Here is a 6,582-nt window from a genome sequence, read left to right as displayed (position 1 = left end):
CAATGGCTACTACAGAAATAACAGTAACCAAAATAACAGTTATTACACAAACAACAACCGCGGCGGAAATAACCGTGGTGGAAACAACCGCGGCGGAAATAGCCGTGGGGGAAACAATAATAATAATAATAATAATAACAACCAAAATAACAATATAAGGATAGCCCAAACGAATTCGGAAAACTCCCAAACACCTTTAGATACACGTCAGTAAAAAATAACAAGATTCACACTATAAATCTCAGTCAAAGTACATTCGTTAGTTTCATAAACGCAGCAACAGGAAAAGAATTAATTTTTCTACTAGATACAGGTGCAGAAATTTCCATATTAAAGGAAAATTCTGATAATTTTCAAAACATTCAAGATGATCATATCGTAAACATACAGGGTATAAGCCAAGAGGTTACCAAATCAAAAGGCATAACTTCTATTGAAATTCAGACTTCTAAATACATCATCCCACATGATTTCCATATAATAAATGTGCAATTCGCTATTACTTGTGATGGGATACTGGGAATAGATTTTATCAAAAGGTACAATTGTCAATTAGACTTCAAGCCTTCTGAAGACTGGCTTGTAATTAGACCAAATAATCTCAAATATCCAATTTATGTTCCGATAACATACAGTTCTGGTAACAACTCCCTAATTCTGCCAGCAAGATCCCAAGTCATCCGGAAAATTAAGATAAATTCCGAAGAAAGTAGTGTATTGATTCCGAATCAAGAGATTCATAAAGGTATCTATATAGCAAATACCATAGCAACAGTCCAGAATGCATATGTAAGACTATTAAATACCACAAATATAGATCAGGTAGTTGATATTAAAAATATTCATCATGAACCACTTTCAAATTACGCTGTAGTAAAAACAGACCCCGAAGATCGTAAAAAAACTGTCTTATCCCAACTTACAAAAAACTTCCCACCTCAATTCAATGATCAACTTACAAAATTATGCACCCAGTATAGTGATGTATTCGGACTAGAAACCGAAGCGATCACTACAAATAATTTCTATAAACAAAAACTGAGATTAAGTGATGATGAACCAGTACATACAAAAAATTACAGAAACCCTCATAGTCAACAAGACGAAATTCAAAGACAAGTTCAAAAACTCATTAATGATAAAATAGTAGAACCCTCTGTATCACCTTATAATAGCCCACTTTTGCTAGTACCAAAAAAGTCACTCCCAAATTCAGAAAATAAAAAATGGCGATTAGTATTTGATTATCGTCAAATTAATAAAAAACTCTTATCTGATAAATTTCCACTCCCTAGAATTGATGACATTTTAGATCAACTAGGTAGAGCCAAGTATTTCTCATGTCTCGACTTAATGTCCGGTTTTCACCAAATTGAACTCGAAAAAAATTCACGAGATATAACATCCTTTTCAACGAACAATGGTTCATATCGTTTCACGCGATTACCATTCGGTTTAAAAATAGCACCAAACTCCTTTCAAAGAATGATGACTATAGCTTTCTCTGGATTGGAGCCTTCCCAAGCATTTCTTTACATGGATGACTTAATAGTCATAGGTTGTTCCGAAAACCACATGCTCAAGAACCTAACTGATGTTTTCGAGAAATGTAGAAAACACAACCTAAAGTTACATCCCGAAAAATGTTCACTTTTCATGCATGAAGTCACCTTCCTAGGACATAAATGCACAAATAAAGGAATCTTGCCCGACGACAAAAAATACGACGTCATTCAAAATTACCCAGTCCCACATGATGTGGACAGCGCTAGACGATTCGTTGCATTTTGCAATTATTACAGACGTTTCATAAAGAATTTTGCAGAATACTCCCGTCACATAACAAGATTATGTAGGAGAAATGTAAAATTCGAATGGACAACAGAATGTCAAAACGCTTTCGAACATCTAAAAACAGCATTAATAAACCCAACTCTGTTGCAATACCCAGATTTTAGCAAAGAATTTTGCATAATCACAGATGCTAGCAAATACGCTTGTGGAGCAGTACTAACTCAGAATAAAAATGGATTACAGCTTCCAGTTGCATACGCATCAAGATCCTTTACTAAAGGTGAAAGCAACAAGAGCACTACAGAACAAGAATTAGCAGCTATTCATTGGGCAATAACATACTTCAGACCATATATTTATGGTAGACACTTCACTGTCAAAACAGACCACAGAGCACTTACCTATTTATTTTCAATGATAAATCCCAGTTCCAAACTAACACGAATGAGACTTGAATTAGAGGAATATAATTTTACAGTAGAGTATCTAAAGGGTAAAGATAATTATGTAGCCGATGCGCTATCTAGAATAACAATTACGGACTTGAAAAACATACATTTAAATATTAAAATTCTGAAAGTCACTACCAGAAACCAAAGTAGACAAAAATTCTGCGCAGGAAAAGAAAAAATAGAATTGCATAAGCAATCCATAGAAAAAGCTTCAAAGCCCAACGTATATGAAGTCATTAATAATGATGAAGTACGTAAAGTAGTGAACTTGCATGTAAATGACAATATGTGTTTATTTAAGCACGGAAGGAAAATTACAGCAAGATATAATGTTAGTGATTTGTATACTAATGGAACCCTTGACTTAGGTCAATTCTTTCAAAGGCTTGAAAAGCAAGCCGGTATACACAAAATCAGCCAACTTAAGGTGGCACCGTGGGAAAATATCTTTGAACATGTTTCAATTGATAATTTTAAAAATATGGGCAATTATATATTGAAATAATTAAGAGTAGCGCTACTCAACCCGGTGACCGTAATAAAATATAATAAAGAAAAAGAAGCTATATTGTCTACATTTCACGATGATCCAATACAAGGTGGTCATACAGGCATTACTAAAACCTTGGCCAAGGTCCAGAGGCACTATTACTGGAAAAATATGTCCAAATACATAAAAGAGTACATAAAGAAATGTCTTAAATGCCAAAAGTCAAAAACAACAAAACACACTAAGACCCCATTAACTATAACTGAAACTCCACAAAGAGCTTTCGATAGAGTAATTGTGGATACGGTTGGTCCACTACCAAAGTCAAACAATGGAAACGAGTATGCAGTAACACTCATATGCGATCTAACCAAATACCTGGTAGCGATACCAATACCAAATAAAAGTGCAAATACGGTAGCAAAAGCTATATTTGAAGATTTTATTCTAAAGTACGGTCCAATGAAGACGTTCATTACGGACATGGGAACGGAATATAAAAATTCAATTATTGAAGGTCTATGTAAAAATTTAAATATTGAAAACATAACTTCTACTGCACATCATCACCAAACTGTAGGTACCGTGGAGCGAAGCCACAGAACACTCAATGAGTACATTCGTTCATACATCTCAGTTGACAAAACTGATTGGGATGTATGGCTACAATACTTCGTCTATTGCTTTAATACGACCCCCTCGATGGCACATGACTATTGTCCATACGAGCTAGTTTTTGGTAAAACTTCAAATTTACCTAAGCATTTTAATAGCATAGAAAACATAAAACCTCTTTATAATATAGAAGATTATGCTAAGGAATCAAAATTCAGATTAGAACAGGCATTTAAGAGAGCCAGACTAATGCTAGAAGCTCATAAAATAAAACAAAAAACTATTTACGACAAAACTAGTTTAGATTTTGAGTTAAAAATAGGAGATAAGGTCTTATTAAAAAATGAAACAGGACATAAGCTAGATTTTAAATATACAGGCCCCTATAAGGAAGAACAAATAGGAGATAGGGAAAATATAACTATATTAGACAATAAAAATAAAAAACAAATAGTACATAAAGATAGATTAAAACTTTTTATTTCATAATCAATCAAGATTCTATAAATATATCACGTATGGCCATACATAAAAAAAAAAAATATAAAACAAATAAAAACAAAAAAAAAGAGAAAAATAAGCATACCAAATATAACACCAAAAAAAATTATTGTTAACATCATTTATTAAAGTTTGTACAATCTATGTTAGAAAATAACTTCATTATATTACGTTATTTTTCAAAAGGAGGGAGATGTAATATGCACATATATGCACTATTAATATTATATATATATATCGACCACCCACTGTACCAAGAGTACTTAAAGGGTACACACTGTAACACTTTGTCGCAGTGTTTATGTTGTCCAAGGTCTCGGTCATAAACCTAAGTGCACCGAAATATGAGTCGCCCGCTGTGCCTTTGCTGCACGCCGAAAAGTGCATATGTCCGCATATACGTAACACGAGTGGACCTTATGCATGTCCACATACCTCCGCCTAAGCGAACATAACATAAATATGTATTCATATATAAATATTTAAGAAATACATAAACGTCTCTCCGCTGCCGCTTTGGGCAGCGCAGCTACGAGACTTTAGACTTCCTTAACTCATAAGTATAATTGTAAATCCAGAAACTCCCATGAGCTCGGAGCGGCAACAACGGCTGCTCCGAATAACTAAACATTGACATTGAATAAAGTATACAAAACAACCTAAACTCAACTGATGTGCTTAATACTTACTGCAACACTACAACAAATCTGGGGAGCCCTTTTGATGGAACACAACACTATATTGATTTTGGCGAGCGCTATTGCAAGCAATAAATTTTGCAGCTCCATTGTAATCATCCTATTCCGAGATAGTAACATCTCGTATAGGTGTCCCGAATCAATTTGGGAGTCTTTAGCCGACCTCAGAATTTGATTGACTGTGTTGGTAATGTTATTTATCTGTTCTTGTACTTTACTGTTAATATTGACCTGTCTATTGTTTGCATTAATGAGCTGGAATTCGGTAAGCCTAACTTTTTCAAAATCCTCCGCGTCTGGCGTTCCCGCCACTACCTTTAACGCCGCTCCCAAGAAGTCTAAACTCCTAGCTACTCTATGGTGGATGCTCAGTGACTCGAGCAGGTCACGCAGGTGAGCGACATCTACGCTCAAAAGTTTCTGCATGTGTGACTAGGGAAACATGTGAATCATGTTATTAGTCTCTTCCACCACGCGTCTGTATTCTGAGAGATTTGCCGTGTGTCTCACGAATGCAAATTCTTCCCATACTAATATTCGACCATCAATGATGGGAATGTACTTGGCCTGTGAGTAGTCCGTGACGTGTGCCGATGTTAGGGTCAAAAGGAATAACAGAGGTATAGTAGTGAACCTGTAATTTTCGGATTTATTGTAGTGTTTTGCAAGATTTAAGAAGCCCACCACCAAGCATATAAAATAAAGCGTAGAATAGCCTAAGTAAAAACAATGGTAATGACAAATAAAAAATAAGAAAACTTATGCCAAGTGGCTAGGATTAAAAAATGTGAAAAAAAGGTAGTAAAAATTATCAGACGAATCAAGTCAACATGGCCATGCCTCGTCTACCTAAGGTTGTCCTTGTGGACCACCCTCCCCTTAATGAGGACTGTGGTCCCCATGTCCGCTTCCACAACTTTCTCCTCACACAATGGAGAGAGTTTGTTGCCTAGTCGCCTGTTGGATTTTACTAGGACTTTTTCGCCAACTTCGAACACCCTGTTTTGTCGGGAAGCATTTTCCCTGTTTCTGAGCTTATCCTGGGCAATCCTAATCTTATCCTGAATCTCATACAATGGTTCTTCCGATTGTGTTTGTATCACATCGGCCGGCCTCTTGTCGATGACCGAATGGATAGAATTATTGTATCTGGCTGTGGCCAGCAAGATTAGCTCGACGGTGTCACTGATGCCTTTATCAATTTTAAGGCACCTGGCGAGCTCCACCAGAGTGCTGTGGAAGCGCTCCACTTGTCCGTTTGAGGTACTGTGGAGGGGCGGTGCGTTTGAAACGTTAACGCCGAAATGGTTTTCCAGCATGGTCAAAATGGTGTGCGATTTTAACGATGGTTCATTGTCGCAATATATGACCTTGGTTTTAGGGAAAACATTCATCAGCAGTAGTAATGCCGGTTTCAGGTCCTCTATGGTTCTAGAGGAAATTGGTTCGAGAATTTGTCAATGCACGTAAGGAAATGTTTTTTGTCCGTGGAAAAAATGTCTATGTGTAGCATTTCTCCTACATGCGATGGGATTGGCGTCTCGCCAAGCTCATGCTTTTTGGGGTGTCTGTCGTACTTCGCCTTAGCGCATGTTCTACAATTAGCGACTATTTCGCTTGCTAGTTTAGCCATTTTAGGGAAGTAGTACTCGGAGAGTACTTGCTTCACGTTTTCTTGGGCAGACCTGTGAGCTCTGTTGTGCTCGACAGTGAGAATTTCCCGTCTTTCGTCAATTGCAAAAATATCCGTTACTCGGTTTTTGCAGTGCCAAAATTTGGTGGCAGGGAACTGCCGAACCAATTTGTCCTGTACCATTGCTAGCGTGTGCAAATCGCAATGGATGGCGTTTACGCCTTTAGGAACTATTATGTCCGCGAGCTCCTCCAGCAATGACTCCTCGCAAGAGAAGTCAATGTTATGCCGTCTCTTATTTCCAAAGAGAACGAAGCTGCGTTTCGACGAACAGCGGGCTTCTTCCAGAGTTATCTGGTTTTGGAAGCAATTTAGAGGCTTGTCCATTGACGGGATAGT

The sequence above is a fragment of the Drosophila ananassae genome, chromosome XR (genome assembly GCF_017639315.1).
Source record: "Drosophila ananassae strain 14024-0371.13 chromosome XR, ASM1763931v2, whole genome shotgun sequence".
Lineage (NCBI taxonomy): Eukaryota > Metazoa > Arthropoda > Insecta > Diptera > Drosophilidae > Drosophila > Drosophila ananassae.
This window is presented reverse-complemented; position numbering follows the sequence as displayed.